Genomic DNA, 21,449 nt, shown 5'->3' on the forward strand with positions numbered 1-21,449 from the left:
AAAAGGAGCTAGGTATAAACAAGTGCTTCAAGGTAGAGGTTTTGGGGACTTAAGTGCTTTTTAAATAGTACTAATGAGAAAAAGTACTCAAAGTACTAATTGAAAAATATAGAGCAATAACCCATCATTAGCAGTCTATATTCAGTTCTTTCTTAGGACTTTTGGGTAAATAGTCCATTCTTTGTGGAATCAAAGTCTCAAATAATTAAAATAGATTTTCAGGGATAAAAACATTAACTTCATTTTGAGCATCCATGTCTCATATAATTAGGTTTTATGACTGGGACTGCTCAGAAAGAATCTTTTACAAAGTTCACCGACCTCTCTATCAACAAGGCACCCTATAAATATACACCACGACACCAAAAAGAATAGACACGCAAGTATCGTCATGTCTACTCTAAAAAGGGAGCCACTGAATTACAGCTTATAATTAGAATGAATTAGAGACTAAAGAATATTTTGGGCCATCTGCAGGACTCATTTCCTAAAATACTTGGCTGCCAAATGTTTATGGTCACATGTTTAATATCTATCTGAATCTAAGGGTTCAATTTATTTTTATGCCCAATCTTCAGGGCCACCTCTCCCAACCTACATAGTCAGGATTTCATTAGTGATTGATGTTTCATGACCATGAACAGCATTTATGTCTCTCATTGCACAATATTTTCAACATGAAATTATAGTAATATTATAATTTCAGACTTAGAAGGAACTTCTAAAAGTATCTAATATGTGTATAGTGCTTTTCCTTTTCAAAATCAGGTATGTGGAGGGCTGATAACAATCAGCTCTCTAGGGAAAAATGCCCTAATGCATTTGATAATTTCCATGGTGTAAAGACTCCACCATGGCCAATTTCAAATTACCAACATGATGGCTTCATTGAACATGGTGTTGTGTATATAGCGTTTCCACCATACAGAAACAATACATGTAAATAACCTCAAGAGCATACTACATAGTAAAGTGTAGAAAGTAATTAGGAAGTCATGAGTTTTCACTATTATCGCCTTTGTTTTTTTTTTTAAAGGAATGCTCTTTATTTCTTTATTTTTCTCCCCCTCCCCCTCCAGCCCTCCACACACGGGCACTGGCTCACCACGTGGGCACTCACATGGGCACTTGGCTCACTGCGCAGGCACTTGGCTCACTGCATGGGGCACTCAGATCACCACACAGGCACTAACTTGCCGCGAAGGCACGCTTCCTCTTCTTTTTCACCAAGAGGCCCCAGGGATTGAACCTGGGCCCTCCCATGTGGTAGGCGGAGGCCTTATCACTTGAGCCACATCCACTTCCCTATTGCCTTTGTTTTTAATATAACTTATTTAATGTTAGTTTATATAGTTTAATTTTATTATTGGCTGTGTTTGAAAACACTCTCAAAGTTATTGAAAATTGAAGTAAGCTCTCAAGAGCTGATGTGATGAGCAAGCACCAGTACACTAACACTATAGAGCTATAATGGTATTATTATTTTTTTCATATCCCCCTCTGCTTGCCGCTTTTTGTGTGCTGTCTACTCTCTGTGTCCATTCGCTGTACATTCTTCTGTGTCTGTATTTATTTATTTCCCCTCCCCGCCTTGTGGCTTGCTTGCTGTCTGCTTTCTGTGTCCTTTTGCTGTGGGCTCCTCTGTGTTCTCGCTTGTCTCCCTTCTTTTTGTTGCGTCAACTTGCTGTGTCAGCTCTCCGTGGCATCCATGGGCTGGGCGGTGCTCCATAGCATGGGGGTGAGCCTGCCTTCACAAGGAGGCCCCCGGAGGCCCCCAGATGCAAACCGAGGGCCTCCCATATGGTAGATGTAAGCTCATCTGATTGAGCATAGCCACTTCCCGATATAATGGTATTATTACTACTGGTTCACAGGTGAGGAAACTGAGGCTCAAAAGAGGGAGAGGAAAGAGCATTTATTGACCATCTACTTGGGGCCATGTACAGTGTTGGACACTTAATAAGTTATAATTCATATAACCCTTAAAACAAATCAGTGAGACAAGGAGTATAAGTGTTATTACAGTTTAACAGATGAAAAACCTGAATTTTCCAAATGCCACGATGCCAAAATCAGAATTAGAACCCAGGTTCCCCATCTCCCAGGATTCTCATGTTTGTTTGTGCCAACTCTTGCCTTCTGGGTTCCCACGTATGCTGTGGAAGAACACCAGGGACCATCAGATCAGAAACCGAACATACAGAATTAGACTGTGTACTTTTTAGGACACTATTTTTTAGTGGTAAACATGGCTACAAATTTTTAATAATAACAATATATAAACAGTACATATTTATGACCGTCTGGGATGATCTGATTTCAGAAAGAAAGAAGTCTGTTTTAAATTTCTAGTAACAATTAATATAAAGCTTAGCTAAAAGTAAGACAAAGCAGGAAAAATAGAGAGAAGTTGTCTTAGTTTCCTAGAGTTTTATAACAAAGTACCACAAACTGGATGTTAAATAACAGGAATTAATCGTCTCACAGTGCTGGAGACCAGAAGTGTGAAATCAAGGTGTTGGAAGAGCCATGCTCTCCTTAGGCCTGTAGGGAAGAATCTGTTCCTGCCTCTCTCCTGGCTTCTGGTGGTGGCCAGCAAGCTTTGCTGTTTCTTGGCTTGTAGAGTAACTCACTCTCTGCCTCTATTGCGACACGGCTGTCTCTCTGTGTGCCTATCAGTATGTCCTCTCCCCTTTTTATAAGGTCACTAGCTGTATGGATTAAGGGTCCACCCCCATCTTAACCTGACTAATCCATCTGTAACAACCCTATCTATTTCCAAACAAGGTGCGGGATTGAGACCACAATGAAACCTATCACAGAAGTACATTGTAGAGTTGGTGTTTTCAGCATTTTTAGAATAGTACAGTAGTTACAATATACTATATATTGACTGGGAAATAGATGGGTAGAGAGCATAGCCTTACAGAAATTGTAAATAATTACTTTTTGAGATCTCAGACTGTTAGGAAAGATGGCTCAATATAGAGATGAGACAGAAGACACAGAGGTTCAAAAAAAAAAAACAACCAACATTGCTGCTTTTAGGTGGACAACAACAAAAAGAAATCAATATGAAACAAGCTAACTTCAATCACCACTGATAGATTCTTTGCCACTGCTTTGAAGATCAATGTAATTTGACATCGCATAATACCCATACACACAAAAGGCCTAGTAAGAGAGTGATGTAAGGGAATAAAGGTATTAAGTAACAATAAAAGATTTGAAATCTTTTAATTGTAAGAGCAATTTGATTAAAATGGATTTAGCAGTGAAAGATTTACCTTTTTGGGGGAGTCTCACCCTAAGCATGCCATTATTTCAAATCATCATCATTATTATTTATGTTTTTGAAGTAATATAAAGTTCACAAGACATTTCTACTTAAATATGTTATGGTCTTCATAAATAAATGATGGAATATTTTATATATGTATATATTTAAAAGACCAGATACTATGCATTTCACTTAGCATGATTAAGGGAAAAAAGTCCAGAACTAGTAAGCTACAAAATGTGTCTTTTTGTTTGGGTAATAGGAACTATACTCATTTCAGGCCTGAAAAGTGCTTTAAATTCTGAATGTAAAAGATGTTTTGGTGGTATAAATTATTGCACTTCTTTTGTGATCTCTTGTCTTATCCTTGTGGCTTTGAATTTTCATTATAATTCAATTTATTCCTTAAGAGTTATAGCACCAAAAGTGACATTTGGAACAAACATGAAATTTAAACAGATTTCCTTGTTTTCTGTCCATACCTTTCACTGCTGCCACTGGAGAAGAATGGCCTTTGCGGTGATCTACAAAGTTGTTTCTAAATAGAAAGCTCCCTGCCTTTTCCCAGGGCATCAGCAACTCTTTCACACTTTGCCAATAGGATGAACAGCCTCAAAGAGTCTTGAAAGCCTGTGCCTTCTCACTTGCCTCACCTATCAGGCCACTGCCTAAGGCCCGACAATAATAAGTGAGAGTGAGAAATAGTCATTACTGACTATCCCAGAGAGCTACCGAAAGGACCAGCCTGGGCATGGAACTGAGCATGTGTCCATTATATTCCCAAATGAGAGAAAACAGAACCCAGTATGATTAAACTCATTAACTTAATTATTTGCAAATACATTTGCGCTTGTGCCCAAAGAATGTGAAAACATGAGAACAGAGTTGAATTTTTCCCCATCAATTTATCTGAATATGTTTCTAGTATCTTTATACATGACATTTTTGTTTCACTAATTTATGCTAGTAGTATCAAATATGTAAACAACCTAGATTCTTGATGTCACAGTACAGTAATTGTTCTATACTGTGGAACACATTATGAGGCAGACACATTGTTTATCTTATCCAAAGACAGTGTTTTAGTTTGTTAAAACAATATACCAAAATGTGTTGGCTTTTATAATGGGTATTTATTAGGTTAAATGCTTTCAGTTCTAATGTAGTTTGGTGGGAGATGGAATATGGGATGAGAAGGGGAAGAAGATGTTGGATGTATGTAGAATATTTACTAAGGTAAAATGTAAATATGTGGTAATGGTTGAACGATGGTAACACTTTAGAATGAGTGTTAAATGATTTATGGATGTGCATGTGGCTGAAATAAGTAGTCTAGGAAGATTAATGTTCATTAGAGGACAGCTGGAGAATAATATTGGGAATATGTAACAATGATTTTGGAATAAGAGAGGATTGTGGTTAATAATGTAAACATAGGAATGTTCTACTACAGGATGTTAAGAATGTGGGAATACATGGGAAAAATGTAAATAGTGTAATTTATGGACTATAGTTAACAACAATGTAATGTTTTTGTAGCAAAAGCAAAGATGGTAATGTATTAATTCTGAAAGGCAAAAAAAAAAGAATATGGGGTTTGGTTTTGTGAGAAATGAATAGGATTAAGCATTTTCTTCTTCTTCTTCATTTTTTTTTTTTTGTTAGTAAGGGGAACTTGACTATGTTATTTAACTAATGTGTGTTCATCTGCATATCTTCCTGAACTGGGGAACAACTGAATCAGCAGTTGGAATTAGATGAGATAAAAGTACCTGAAAAAGAATGTTTTAGGAGTAATGTTTCCATAATCTGTTGAGCTGTATTTTTAGACTTTTTTAATTTTGTGAATATGAAATAAAGTTGTTTAAAAGAAGAAAAGTTTACAGTTTTGAGGCTCAGAAAAATGTCCAAATCAAGGTATCAGCTGCAAGGTCATGTGGGAAGGCACAATGGCAGCACTGCAGTCTTTGCTTATCCTCCAGGCTCACATCCTCCCCAAGCTCAGCCGTGGGTGATCAGGCACATGGTGGTGTCCACTCATCTCTCCTTCTCCTCTGGGCATCATTGCTTCCGTTTTGGACTGCTCCACCTGTGACTTTTCTCTCTCCTACTTCGCAACTTCTGGAGGTGCCTCTGTCTCCGCAGGTCTTTTTCTTTGTGTCTGTAGCTATCATTCCTCTCTTCATAAAGGACTCCAGTAAGAGGATTAAGACTCGCCCTGGGTCATGCCCTGCTGAAGTGATCTAATCAAATGGAAGGTCCCTCAACTGATTTAATCAAAAGGTCCCACCTACACTGGGTTTATAGGCACAGCTATGGGTTCACTTTTAGAACAGGATTTTCTGGGGTTCATAAAGGACTCAAACCAGCATAGACAGGTATTGGAAGTACAAGAAAACCTAATTAAAACACTTTAACATTCAACATGACCCTCCACCCTGTGCATTAAAGTCCGTGAGAGTGTGCAGATTGGTCATACACAGTGTGGTTTATACTATTGAACCTCAGTGTTTTCATTAATTCTCTGTTTTAATGTTCCAAGATTCAGAAATCCAGGCCAGGAGAGTCAAGGTCTCAGTTACTGTCCAGTGATTCAACCAGAAAAAAAAATGAAAGAAACTTCCTTCCACAATTCCTTGCTTTACTCCATTATCTGTCCTCTGCATTACTCCTCACGTCATAAAACTGTAATAGAGCCCAGGGGACATTTATCACTCTCTTTTTAAGTGTGTCTCATATATTTGTCTGAATGCATAGGCATTATAATGATAGACACTTCCAAAGAACATAGAGATAAAAAGAGGCATCTAAATCAATGTCCAGATTAACAAAACCATTATTACTTGATATGAAACAGGAAAGTAGGTTATAGTTTTGAACACTTTTCTTGGGATTAAAAAATGGAAGAAACTGACTCTCTTGTTTTAGCAAATAAGGAGAAGCAAAAACAAATTGTTTAGGCAGGCAGACTGGCATAGGAAGGTTTGAGGTAGTAGCCAAGAATAGGACCTTGAGCCAGACTGTACTGGGTTCAAGTCCCAACTCCAACTCTTCATACTGTGCCTGAGTCACCTTGGGTCAATTACTTAACTCTCCATGCCTCAGTTTACCCATCTATAAAATGGACATAATAGTATCCACCTCCAAGAAGTCTAATTATGATTAAGTAAATCAATCCAAGTAAAGTGCTTTATTAGGAAACATTCAATACATATTAGTTATTAGTATGTGATGGATTGAATTGTGTATCCCAGTTTGGACATATTCTTGGTTTTGGTCTGCATTCTGGTGGGTGTGGGTTCACTATACATAAAATCTCTTTAAGAGGTTTCTTCAGTTAAGATGTGGCTCAACCAGATCAGATTGGGCTTTAATCTGGATTATTAGAGTCCTTTAAGCAGAGTGAAAGTCAGATGGAGAGAGAAGCTATGGGGAGCTGCCAGAACCTGGAGGAGAAAGAAGACATTGCCATGTGCACTGCTATATGAAGGAGAAGTCAAGGAACCCCAAAGATTACCAGCCGACCAGAAGATACTGACAAGGAGGAAGCAACCCTTCTAGCCTCTGAAATTGTGAGCCAAAAAATACCTGTTGTTAAGCCAACCCATTATATGGAATTTGTTTTAGCAGCTAGGAAAAGTACAACAGTACATAAGACACATGTTTAAAATACATCCTTTTGTTGGTCAATGTATAGAATAAAGAATATATAGCTCTTTATATCAGACCACTATAAGGAGTAGATAATTAATTTAATGAAATGAATGCCTACCATATGATTGCGACATTACATAGTCATGACTACCAATGGTATATTGATTTATAAGGTATTACATATAGTGCTGTGGTAGACATATTGGAAATAGAGGGGATTTATGAATCTTATTTGTAACTGGTCTTTTGAAATGAATTGGCCAATTTTCATTTATTCGAGTTCAGTAAAAAAAAAGACATATTGAAACATGAACTACGCCTTCCTCTTGAAAAAATCTCTATGTGGAACTGTATCACCTTGAATAACTTCTAGTATAAGTTGTTTAGGACCTTTTTATGCTCCATTGGTCCAAAATCCAAGAGTGATACATTTAAATTACAGCAAAAATAAAAAGGCCAATTATTAAAACTGTGCTCTATAAGATCTATAATGGTAATAGAATTCTGTTTACTAATTTAACATAAAAGAAATATCTCAGAAAAAGGTAATTAGACATCTAGATTAACATTTCTCATTTTCTAGTACAGAGAAAGCATCCAATACATTTTTTAAAATTAAGGAATACATATATGAAGAGACCTAATTTCGTTCCTGATCCCAGGTTTATGTTGTAGTTTAAAGTTTAAAATGCCATTTTTAAATTTAAGATAAGATGCTAACAGATGAATAGAGACAACATCAACAATTTATAAATAATATTGGGTCAATTTTTTAAAAACTACATGTGGTCGATTGACTTATGTACCCCCATTTGGACATAGTCTTGGTCTACATTCGGTAGGTATGGACCCATTGTAAATAAGATCTCCTCAAGATGTTATTCAATAAAGGTGTGGCCCAATTGAATGAGGATGGGCTTTAATCTGGATTATTAGAGTCCTTTATAGGCAGAGTGAAAGTCAGATGGAAAAAAAAGCCAAGAGAGGGAACCATGTGTGTTACCATGTGACAGAAAAACCAAGGAAAAAGGGTTACCCCAGAATGCCACATTCTTTGGGGAGAAAGCACCGCTTTGCTGATGCCTTAATTTTGGACTTCTCCTAACCTCAAACCCATGAGCCAATAAATTCCCATTGTTAAGCCAACCCATTGTATGGTATTTGTTTTAGCACCCGGGAAACTAAAATACTACATTAGACAGTAAGCCTCATGAGGGCTCTCCCATGAGCCCTGAACAATGCCAGGCACACAGTGGACAATAACTGTATTTGTTTTTGATGATCTCAAACTAGACTAGAAAAAAATAAGTCTTGGTGCATTTGCCTTCACACCAAAAATAATAAATAAAAAAATAAATCTAAAAGGACTAATGAAAATAGTATATTTGAGATATACTTTTGCTCCTTTTTCTCACCACTTTTCATGGAAAGCTGGATTTTTAAGGTAATACTGAATACATTTAATGTAGACAGATGTTTGGTTCCTGGCATTCTCTTGATTCCTGAATATTACAGTTTGTGAAGTGTTCAGGCCATTCTAAGTGATATGTTAGATGGTAACATTGGTAAGTATACAGGCTAATAGAATGTTTTTTGGTTCAAAGGTATTTTTCAAAGATTTTTTAAAACTAGTTTTACTTTAGGTTTAAGATGATTCAGGTTAAGATGATTCAGGGATAATTTTAAGAATTATTTTCTTTTTGCTTCAGGAAAATTCAGCATGATGACAATACCAGTAACAATAACAACACAGCTAGCATTTACTGAAGCACTTTGAATCCTGAGCACTTTATTTTGTATTGGTGTGTTGTTGTCAAACCAATCCTTTAACTAGACGCTAAGATTATCTACATTTTATAGACGAGGAAAAAGGCAGAAAAGTTAATACACTTGCTCAAGTTTATACAGCAACCAAGGGAACCCAGGAAGTCTGTCTTCAGTCCTCATTATTTGCTGAAATAAAAGCCTCTGAACTTTGTAAATTATACCATATGAATAGTATATGAGTTATATACATGGCATAGGATGAGGATTCAAATTAAAATATTTTAAAACTATTATTATTCAAGGGCCACTGGAAATCAATTTTTCTTTGAGAAGTATAATCATAAATAATATTTCCAAGAATTCAGAAAAAATTTCTATACTTTGCTTCCTGTATCATTAGGGAAACAGAAACCACTCTAGGTATTTTAAAGAGAGGGTACTTAATGTATAGTGAAATGGTTACAAAGCATTGGAACGGTTGGCTGGTAAAGTTACTCAGAGACTAGTAACTGTATGAAGTCACTACAGCCTGGAGTCTGGGAGTAAAGGGGAAAATATTATTACCTGGAGCCCAAGATCCCAATAGCAAAGGTTTCTGGAGCACCCACCACTGCTGTGGGACCATCGGGGCCAAAACAGCCACCATTCCCAGGAAGCCAGAAGCCCGAAGCCCTAACATTCGCTAATGCTACCGGAGCCCAGGAGCCCATAGTCACCTATCCCTACCACAGCTTCTTCTACATCCAGCTTTAAGGCCAAAGGAGCTCACAGTGCTGTGCCACTAGATCAGAAAGCCCAGAACCCACACATGCCACTGCCACTGCCACTGCCATTGCCCAAGATGCTGTCAGAAATAGAAAAGGAAAAGAAAAATGGCTCACCCCTTCCCGCTACCTTACATCTCCTGTCAGTACCTCCCACTGACTGGACTCAAAGCCACCTGGCAGAGAAGTCTGGGATAAAGGAGTGGCAGAGTTCTAGCACTCTGCAATGCAGAGCAGAGCAGAGCAGAGCAAACAGGCAACTTTCTGTTGTAGTGCTTGTTTGGTTGGTTGTTTTAGAGACAATAGAAACCACTTAAAAATGAACATATATTAATGTATCTATTACTCACTACTAAAATAACAGAGTTATTAGTTGCCAATTATAGATCCCACTATACTTACTTTAAACAGAAAAGTAAGTCATGAAAGGGTATTCTAGCTAATCCACAGAGTCTAGGGGTGGAGGTCAGGCTTGGAGGGTACCCAGCCAGGCAAAATACCCTGACTATACTGCAAACCTATTCCAGCAAAAACCCTGTATCCACCTCTGGGCACAAACAACATTGTGTACTCCTGACACTGGACATTAAACACCAGGACCTTCTTCACTTTTTAAAGCCAACTGCCTCTACTGTCCATCCTCATCAAAAAATGGGTTCTGTACGGTGCCTACTTCATCACATTGCTCTTGTTAGAATCAGTCTTGCATGATACCTGTGCTCCCTGTCTGCGAGTGTGTGAAAAGCAAATTTTTGGCTTCTACCCTAGCCAGGTGGTATTCATAATTGAATTGTCATTCACTCCTTGAAATAAGTCAATGTTTATAAAACATTTGTTGAACACTTACTGTATGTCAGCTGCAGTTCTAATCATTTTGCAGATATTTAATCCTTTAATATTCACATTAGTATATAAGGTAGGTATTATTATTTCCATTTTACAAGTAAGGAAGCTGAGGCACAGAGGAATTCCTTTAAAAATCTGTTCATGGACCCATAGCTACTAAGTGTCAGATCTAGGATTTGATTTTAGACTTCCAAGTCCAAGCTCTTAACTATTCGACTGTACTGTACATGCACAGTAAGCAAGAACTATTTCTGTTACTCTTTTCCGCTGCAGTTTAGAGCATAAAGATGGGAGTGGTCAAACAATAGTAGAGAGGTACTCAGGGGCCAGGTCAGGAAGGATTTGGAGTCATGCTGAGGAGTAAAGTTTTCATTTGTCTAGAGCTTTGAGGTTTTGTTTCTTCCCCAAACTCAGATAACGTGGTAGTGGATTACACTGGTGAAAATCTCTGGATAGTTAATTGTGACTTAGGTGTTCCACACCCAGCAATGTTTCTATGCAAAAATGTTCATGGTGTACTAGGGTAGCGTAGGTAATTGGTAAAACGAATAAACCCCAAAATATATTATGGCACAACCAAGATAGAAGAAATGATCTAGACTATACTTTCACTCAAGAACCAGGCAGACATTTGGCTAGAGCTTATTTTTAAAAAGAGGATGGGATTAAATTAAATATGGGTAAATTATACTTGGCTGCTTTCCATTTGCTCTCTCTTTTAAAAATTCCAATTTCTGGCAAATCTTCTCCAAAAGATATTCATACTTGGAAATGCATGCATACGGAATCACTCAGTGGTATGCTAAACACACATTAAAGGCAGAGACGGGGGCTCTTAGCTAGGGTAAGAAAACAGAGGACTGCCTGGCCTAAGGAGTGGAGAGAATCACAAACTGCCTGAAACAAGAGTTGGCTCCTGGCAAGGACCTGAGCAGTCACTCCACCCTGGCCTCAATACTGCCAAAGTAGAATGCTTCATCTTCCTCTCAGAACAAATACCTCTTTTTCTGACTTCTTTATTTCTCTTAATGGGTCCCTCAAATCTTCTAATCTCTAATCGGCAGGACTAAAATACTGGAAGTCATTTTCTTTTTCCTTCTCATACCCCCATATATCCTGCACACATCTCATTAAGTCATCAAGACCTCTTAATTAATTCTTCACCACACCTCCCACAGCCTGAGGAATGACTTGTTAGGCTCATCATACCCCACTGGCTGGCAGTTAAAATGGGAAGAGGGAACAGGGACATTCTGCCGTGGCAGCCTTACCTGATGGGCGGCTGTGTCGGCTTCTTTGGGGTTTGTTGGGATTGCCCTGAAGAGCCTCTTTAGACCAGTTTATAAAATTATCTTCACAAGGATCTGCCCCCTTCCAACACTGGGATAAGGTTCTGTTAATTGCAGTGCAACTACATGCCGTTTTGAAAAGCAAAGATACAGGGTTTTGGTTTTGTAGATTAAAAGCCTGCATGAAATGTAAAAGTCCTAGCTCCTAAAAACTTGGCTCACACACAAATATGTACATTCACATATACAAGCTCTTATTGAAAATTCCTGTTTAAAAATGAGTGTCTTTAGTTCTGCTATATAGTCAAACCACAATACCAGGGATGATCCCTAATCAGCAATGTTCTTATGCAGCAATATTTATAACTATACTGGTTATACTAGTTAGAGTAGGCTAACTGGTGGAACCAATAAATCCTGCAATGTGTAATGGAGCAAACACTATAGAAGTTTATTTCTTGCTTGTGTAAAGTCCACAATGGGTTTTCCTGATTGACAGTTGGCTTTCATACAAGCAATGATTCAGGAACCCAGGTTACTTCCATATTGTGGCTGTATTTCAAGAGGCTCTTCCTCAAGCCAGGGAGAGGAAAAAGAATGGGATGAATTGGTTGTACATGGAAAACTTTTTTAGACCTGGAAGTGGCACATATCACTTTCTCTCACATTCCACTGAGAAGAGATGAATAGATTATCCACTGGCCAGAACTCAGTCACATGGGAAATATAATCTAACTGTATGTCCAGAAAGATGAAGGCATGAGTTTGATGAATAATTAGCAGTGCTGTCCATAATGGTATAGCACTTGCATCAGTGTGGGAAATGTACAGGGTATCAAGGAACAACTGATCTCTTGTTCCCGGCATGGTGATCCAGATATGCAAGAGGTGATTGGGTGAATGGATGTGGCTCAAGCCATTGAGCACATGCTTCCTATTTGGGAGGTACGGTTTGGTCCCCGTGCCTCCTAAAAAAACAAAAACAAACAACAAGTAACAAATGAAAAAAATAACCCAGGGGAGCTGATGTAGCTCAGTGGTTGAGCACTGGCTTCCCACATAAGTGGTCCCAGTTTCAATTCCTGGCCCCGGTACTTCAAAAAAAAAAAGAGGTATTGGTAGGAGGAGTATGTTGTTCTTGTCAATGATGAGGAAACCAGTTGGTTACATTTAAGGGGACATATCTCCACTGGAAATTCTAATAAACTCTCTTCACTGTCTAAAATATTCCAGAAGGAAGTTTTCTTAAATGAACATAACTATTCAATAATATAAAGTTGGCAAACTGACAGATTGAGATGTGGGCAGTAGCAGTTTGAATGAATTACACAAGAAGCCCAGACTAGAGAAGCAAAGCCCAGGCAAAAATTCAAGAATGCCAGGGTAATACCAGTGTGAGACATCAGATAAATAAATAGAAATCCGGAAGCCACAGAAACCTAGAGCAGAATAAAACTGGGGTCAAAACCTGGACACCAGACCTGGCCCTACCATTTACTAGCTGACACAGGAGTAGACTCTTCTCTGAGTTTATTGTCTCATTTGTAGATTTGGACTAATAATATCTACTTCACCATAATTGAAGAATCAGATAATATGAAATGTATAAAAATTAATGTAGCTGAGGAAAAGTGCTAATTTTAAATCTGTTTCTGCTTTCATAAGTTTAGGGTTAAGGAGGGAAAAGTGCTATTTAGGAAGGAGAGGATATGGAATATGCAAAATAACTCCCTGGTCCTGGACTAGAAGAAGGTGGTTGGGAAAAGAAAACTACTTTGCATAAAAGGCTATCTTTTTTGGCCTGGGCATGCTGCAGATTCAGTTTCTTTAGCAAAGTCCTTCCTTCCTTTCATCCTCCTCCCTCCATCCTTTCCTTCTTTCCTTTTCTCCCTCCATCTAGTTTCTTGTTAGATAAGCCAGAGCAGTGAGGAGGGTGTACCCACTTTCATGTATAAGGATTCTAGGCAGGAGCCTGCTGAAGCTGCGTTTCAAGTGTTCAATCTATCACAGTAATGGAAAGGACGCTTTGCTCGTAGATGTGCTATTTGGTGCAACTCTTTGATAGAAATTGGTAGTATCTGGTCTTAAGACGATAATTCCCTTCGACCTGCATTAATTCCCTTCAGGGTATCCATCTTAAGGAAATAATCAGAAAAATATGTCTTATGAACAAAGATGTTCATCACAGTTTTATCCATAGAATTAAAGAATTTGAAATAACCTAATTGCAAAACATTAAACAAATAATAAATTGACCTTTGCTATATTCACGTGATAAAATATGTAATTACTTTAACTATGTTAAGTGTTTTAGTAACATGGAACATGTCATAATAAAATGGCAGATGAAATGAGCAGGTTACAAAATGATCACAACATGTCAAAACTGCAGGGAGGAAAAACCTAGAAGAAAATTCATCAAAATATTAATGGTAGTTGTCCATTAATATGTGAATATGGGTGCTTTTCTTCTTTTCTGTACTTTCTATACTTTTCTAATGTGCCTGTGTTATTTTTATATTAGAAAATGAAATGTCAATTTTAGTTTTTGGAGAAGTTATCGATACTAACTTGCCTTATCTAGTGCTACTGAACCAAAGCTGGTGTTATTAAAAGCAAAACAAGTTCACTTTGTGAATTACAATGTAAATTATGCTTTTCAAAAGTGAATAGAGATATCTGTATAGATAGATAGATGCCCAATACATATAAGTAATATAGGTTTAGCATTAGTAATTTCTAATCTCAAAAGTTATACTTTGCTTTACAGGATTTAGTTGATACGAATGAAGCCTCAATTGCTGGTGAAAAATGTTTGGTCCCTGTTATTATAGCACCATTTCCATGTATCACAAGGACTGCAGTGAAGTCAATCAGAGTGGAGATGAACTTTTTCTTTGAGATGATTTAATGATTTTTCTTGACTCTTTTGTCATTGATATCCATGTAAGCTTTACTTTCTTTGTAGGAATATGGTGATGGAGATTACTGGTAATGAAAATATTTGGAGGGAAGCAGATTTGGCCCAGTGGTTAGGGCATCCGTCTACCATGTGGGAGGTCCGCAGTTCAAACCCCAGGCCTCCTGGACCCGCGTGGAGCTGGCCCACACGCAGTGCTGATGTGCGCAAGGAGTGCTGTGCCACGCAGGGGTGTCCCCTGCGTAGGGGAGCCCCATGTGCAAGGAGTGCACCCCATAAGGAGAGCCACCCAGCGTGAAAGAAAGTGCAGCCTGCCCAGGAATGGCGCCACACACACAGAGAGCTGACACAGCAAGATGACGCAACAACAAAAAAAAGAAAACAGATTGCCGTGCTGCTGACAACAGAAGTGGACAAAGAAGAACATGCAGCAAATAGACACAGAGAGCAGACAACTGGGGAGAGTGGGGGGAAGGGGAGAGAAAAAAAAATTTGGAAAATGACTTACAGACAGACATAGATAAACAATATCAAAATGTCATTATCCCCTCAGACATTCCTGGATGTGGCAGGATCCATTGCAACCCATGGTGGGAGATGAAAGAAACTTAATTTAGCCTTTTCCAAATGTGAATTTAGTAAGAAAAATATTAGTTCAGAGAGATGCTCTCAGAAGTTTTAGGGAAAACATAAATGCATTGAGTATTCACTACTAGCTGAGAAGAGATGAATAGATTATCAGGCACTTAAGTCATCGAAAGTTGGTCCAGAAATTCAAAAAAAGGAAGAGCCATTTGGTACTAATAGTTATTTCAAAAGAGAAAGGAAAAGGTGGTCAAAGTAGAATAAAACATGATTTTCTTTATTTGACCAAAAATAAAATTTTGCAAATTATAAAAAATGGATATGGAGACTTCCTATCTTAATACTTACAGCTTTATTTGGATTCACTGAAAGGTGCTAGTAAAATGGCTTTCATTATTAAAAATTACAGTAAACTATAATGTTTACCTGTGAGACTGAAAATGACAGTCTCTCAGATACCTAGGGACTGGAAAATATACCACTGCTGACAAGGAAAAAAAATATGACATGAATTTGAGTTTCCTGCCCATGCAAATTAAGGTTCAGTCCAGTGTAGGCAGCATCATGATCTATTTATGATAATAGGAATTTGTTGGTGTTTGGCTTTTGGTGAACCTAGCTAAAATGACTCCCTATCTGATATCTGGCCTCAACATTAGTCTGTGCACAAAGCTGTATATTATATTTTCTTGCAGGGTTTTCATGATGAAATTGAAATTATTGATTAATGATCACCAAATCCAAAAATATGGATTTTATGCTTGGTTTTATTTAAAGGGTCAAGTCAGCGGTTTTCAGACTTCAATGTACATAAGAATTCCTTGGGGTATTTTTTAAATGCAGATTCACGAACAAGCAAAACTAATCTTTGATGAAAAAAAGTCAGAATAGCGATTATCTCTGCAGGGGTAGTGACTGAAAGGAGGCATGAGGGAACTTTCTTGAGTGTATAAAATGCAATACATGCAAAACGGAGTTAAACACTACATCTAGGAATTATATACTTTACTAAATGTGTATTATAACATAGTTACAATTTTTAACAAAAAATATAATAAAATTTTAAAATGCAGATAGTTGGGACATGCCCAGGTGGAGGTGCCATAAGGACTGGACCTAAGGTAACAAGACTGGGCCCACTGTAGTCTGGAATGAACTTGTCCGCCAAAACTCAGGTATGAGGACCAGAAAAGAGTAGAGAGATTTTTAGCTTTGTTTCTAACCATTTTGAGCCCTGTGCCCCCCCAAAACATGGCCCCCTTTTACTTTCTACAATAATTCAGAAACTGATGTCACATGCTTTCTTATAGTTGAAAGCATCCAGATTAGTCAAATCTTGAACGTTTTGTCTTTGTTTAGTTAATGGAACAATAATTGAGCAGTTAAAATCCTTAACGGTGCTTGGATACTGGCTTTTTAATGACACATTTTCTCTCTTGTCCTTTTGAAGGCTTTATGCAAAACTGAAAGCTCCTATTCACATTATGACTGAAAGAATCTATCAGTTCAGATTTAACCTCAGCAGAGGGGAGGTATTTTCACATCAACTGTTACTTCACTCAATCCCTCCAGTAGACTCAACTAAGATTTGATTCTTTGCATATATTAGCTTATGTTCAGCCCCAGAGTATACAGTTTGTGTAATTCTTGCTGGCAACATTATCCTCAAGCTTGTCACACACCCTGTTGCCCCTAACACAAAATAAACTGATGGAGGAAAGCCACAGAAAGTATTGCCAGTGAGAAGTAGAATGGTCTTCTAAGCTAAATGGAGAAATAATCAGTCATACTCCCTTTGTTGCCGAGTTGCCCACAGTAAGAATCACGTAATTTGTCAGATCCACCTTGACAAATTCCACTTGTTAACTACCCAGAGCACCTCTGGCAATGAACCGGGAAGGTAAAGGAAGAGTGACCTCAGAACTAGCTTTCTATTTCCCCCAGTTATGAACCTTTGCCTTCAGATGTTAAATGATTGCTAATTTCTTCCAGTCTTTAACTTGGTTTGGTTCCTAGTTCTAAAACAAAAAGAGATGGCATTTGAGGTTTTATAGCTAAAGACAGAAATCCCTCAGTACACAATGAGCACACACATTTTGAGCAAACTACTACCAGCTATTAGATGCCTGAGAAATAGCATGGACTGTATTGACACATGGAGAAGTAATCAGTTTTCAGTGGTCTAGCCAAGCTCATGTTTGCCTAGTTGTTTGCTTACTCCTGGCCAAACAGAAACATCAAAATAACAATATACAAGAAACTAGCTTTGCTTTAAAAGAAGTCATTGCGTCTTTAATTTGCTCATTTATTCAACAAGTGTTTATTGAGTGCCTACCGTATGTCAGACACTGTTCTAGGTTCTTGGGATATAACAGCAAGAGACTAGTACTATATGAAATGTTTAATGATTCAAAATGTGAACTAATAGTAATGATGATAAAATGGGTAATATAATAATAGAATAAATATTTTAATCGAGGAGAAAATATGAACAGAAAGCCATTTTTTTCAAGCTTTATAAACAGAGTTTTTTCTCCAACATTTTCAGTCAAATTAAATCTTAAGTATGTGTTTTTATTATTATTATAAATCTTGCCCTCAGAAGAAACTAGAGGTGACTTCTAGATATATGAGAATAAATGAATGTGGGCACAGATCTCTTGTAGATAATCACATATAGGTTTTTCCAGGTATTCTCCAGAAGCATCTCTTGAACTTTTCAAACCCATTAGGTAAGCTGACCCAAAGTTAGGAATCTAGAGGCTTGCTCCCTCATACGGCCCACAATACCAGCTCAGAGTCCTGTGACCAGGCAGAATTCTAAACCAGAGTCTGTCACCTTTGTCCAAAGACACATTATTCTACTCTCCAAAGCACAGTTTTCTCCATACATAGTTTTATTATGAAGAGGAAAAAAAGAAAGGAATGCAATCCGTAAAGATAGGAATTTTAGGCCCACAGAGTGGTTTCACTGCATAGCCTCCATTGTCTGAGTGGGTGGATGGCAGAGCCCCTTTTTTTCATCCCCCCTCACCGCCCCCCCCACCCAAATCCACACATTAAACCAAAGTTTTGTATGTCAACCCCTTCTTAACCTCAAACTGAGCCATTATCACATCATGTCTTAGCAGGTTCACGTTTTACTATCACCAGTTTTCATTTACCTTTAGGAAATGACTCAAATTTTACATCATGAATTATCTTGTGGGCACTGGTGAACTCTCCTATTTATACAAAGATAAATAACTTTAAAATTTCCTTAAATAAGACCTATTGGTAAGTCTAAATCTCTCTCTCAACACCAAATATATTTTATAATAGCATTTATTGAATGGCATGCATGTGGGCAATGGCTTTCTAGGGCTAAGAAACCAATAAAAAGTGAATAAAATTAAAAATTCAGTTTCTTATTTGCACCATCCACATTTCAGACACTCAAAAGTCATATATGGCTAGTGGTTCTACATTGCACAGTAAAGGTATAGCAAATTTACATCATTTTAAAAGTTCTCTTGGATAGTAATGTTCTAAAGAGTTAGATCTCCTTATAATTTACTCATTTTTAGAAAAAAAAATTAAATTGTACATATTTAGGTAAGTTTGATGTTGTCAGACAAGGTTAATGTCCAGACATTTTTAGGTAGGCTTCAGGGGATTTGCAGTGCCCCTAGAAGGAAGGTGAAGCAGGGTAGTAAAATAAGGAATCAATAGATCTGGAACCTGGCAAGAAGTCCACGTGGACATCAGTAACCCCCAAGATGGCTGCTGGAAGACTCCCACCCCCAGCATGCTGCTATCCAGAACAAAGACTTCTTCTGGGAGCAAGGAAAGCTCTGGATATTCCCCAAGGACTTTATCATTGGGTCCTCAGTAGGGGATTGATGGGTGGGGTAATCAATCAAAACAGCAACAGCTGGAACCCCTCCCCTGTCATTAGCAAATGGGTGGAATAATTAATAGTTTATACAGAAACTGCAAGGTCTGAGAGTGCAGGCTCCATTCTCTTGCCTCTGGACCTGTTCCTGCCCTCTGTGTGCCACACTCACCATTTTTTCTCTGCCCATGGCCACGGAAGTAAAACCTGGGCATTTATAACCTATAATGGGGAATTGTAGTCTATAAATCAGCCCTCTTTTTATCAGCTCCTTCCTTTTTTACCTGGGACCCCTGCTCTGTTATTTTCTGTTATTTTCTCCCATTTCTCTTCCCTCCCTACCTGAATAAATTACTGGCCTAACTCACCCGACATGCTCTTGAAATTCATTTCTCCAGCATAATCAAAGAACTAAACGAAATCTAGTAACAAAGGGGTAGAGTAAATCTTAAAGGGCCCCCTTAACTTGTGAATGCATAGCATGGCCACCTTAGGAAAACATGTGACCTAGTCCATCTAGGACTGTTGTCTAATCCCCTAGGAGCAAAGGCAAAGGGATACACATGGGGCCACAGAAATGTGCTAACTACAAAAGCCATAGCTTTCCCAAACCAAGGAAGCACGGACCATTACCCAAAATCTAAGTCCCAAAATGGAAAATGCATCTCAGTATCTGCTGTAGGAACATTTGCAAAGTAGCTTGACAAATCTGTTGAATACGAATACTGCTAATTGGAGAATGAAGCCATTTCAAGTTTAATGAAGCCAAGAGGGTGTTTAAATGTATTAATAAAGAAGCTAATGAAGGATGACTTTGAGTCCAAACTAAACTACAACAGAAAATTAATGATAGCAGTCTACTTATATCAACACTAAATGGCTGAACATTCCCAGACCTTATAGATAAGAAAACCAAATATGATCATCTTTAGTTCAGACTGGAAGACTAGTAGTTTAGTGTGGCTTTTGTAATCAAAATTAGTCTTTCACTCTGGGACTAGTCCATTTACAACCATTCACATAAAAAAAACCTCATTCGATATTTGTGGAACTAATGTAAATTTCCAACCAAGTTAGGATTAATAACATTTTTCTGATCTCTAGTCCATTCTCCTCCTCCCTCCACCTTGCCCCCCCCCCCTCCTTCTTTAATGCATCAAAAATCATTTTAATAGCAGGGCAGGCTCTGAGGCTGCTCTGTCTTGCTCGTTGGTCTCTGGCGCGCTGGAACTTCCAGCCCTTGGAGCAGGCATAGGGTTTGGTGTAGCTGTGTGGGGTTCCCAGGGCCCTGACGAGGTGCTGGTATATCTTCCAGCCTTTGCGCGGACCTGGGAGCAGAATGGTGCCGGAGCCCTTGGAGGAGTCCAGGGCCAGGTGATCAAAGGTGACACTCTTGCCTTGGATGCAAATCCAAGAAAGGAGGGGGGGCAGGAGGGGGCAGGAGGGGGGCAGGAGGGGGATTAGGAGCCTCCAGACACTGCTGCTCATGCACAGTGCACACGCTTTCCGTTTGGGCACATCCTAAACCCAAGCATATACGGTCACTGCAACCACAGTTGCTTTGTTCTCAGGACCAGAAAGTTTCACCTTCCGGATCATCTGGGAAAGGAAAAGGTTGGTGTGACTCGTGAACAACCGCTTCAGCACAGTTTGGTTGAATGTAGAGCTGGTTGTCTGGCTAGAAACCTGTACAGCTTGACCAGCAGCAGCTCAGGTAGATGTCCTGGCTCTTGGGCTCCTTGCACCGAGCCGTTCAGTCTCGTGGCGGATGTCAACTGCCATGACGGTGCCTCCTGCTTGACCAGGTCCGGGTGTCCATTCATTTTTAAACCGCATCATGATGTAGAAAAATTTTAACAATAACTACGATTTCTTAAGCACTTACTATGCTCCAGATATTTTACTAAGGGCTTCATTTGAATTATCTTTTTAATATTTTCAACAATTCTGCTATTAAGTGCTATTATTAGCCCCGTTCAGAGGGAGAAAAAGAAAATTTAGAGGGAGTAACTTATCCAAAGTCACATACCTGATAAGTACCTGAGCAAAGATTTAATTCCAGGTCTGACCACAGAATCTGAGATTTCTGGCCATCAAACCGTGCTTTGTCTGGGCAGGCAGCTCTTGCAAGATGGAGAAAAATGTTCAGGTCTAGTAAGATTAAAATATCATTTTCATCATTAACAAAAATACCCTTCAAGGAAAGAATAGAACCAACAGGCAGAGTCTGTATGCCACAGGCATTTTTTATGTTTTAGTGTTGAGTTGAATGATGTTAGTAGAAGAAATTATTATTTTAATTCATATGAAATAATAATTGTGTGCTTTATTCTTTTTTCATAAAGTCTAGAATACAATTTTTCTCTAAAATTTAGGTGATAGGAATATGCTGCTGACTTGTTCATCCATAGGAAAATATTGTTGTTGTTTTTTCTGTGCTTAAACAAAGGACAACTCTGAGGAAAACTGT

At 38.4% G+C, this 21,449-nt stretch overlaps 1 pseudogene; it reads right to left on the bottom strand.

Moving 5' to 3' along the window:
- Positions 1 to 20,011: 20,011 nt before the first annotated feature.
- On the bottom strand, positions 20,012 to 20,761 carry LOC111765162 (large ribosomal subunit protein eL18-like; annotated as a pseudogene).
- Positions 20,762 to 21,449: the final 688 nt, after the last annotated feature.

Source organism: Dasypus novemcinctus, chromosome 11 (genome assembly GCF_030445035.2).
Source record: "Dasypus novemcinctus isolate mDasNov1 chromosome 11, mDasNov1.1.hap2, whole genome shotgun sequence".
In the NCBI taxonomy this organism is placed as follows: Eukaryota; Metazoa; Chordata; class Mammalia; order Cingulata; family Dasypodidae; genus Dasypus; species Dasypus novemcinctus.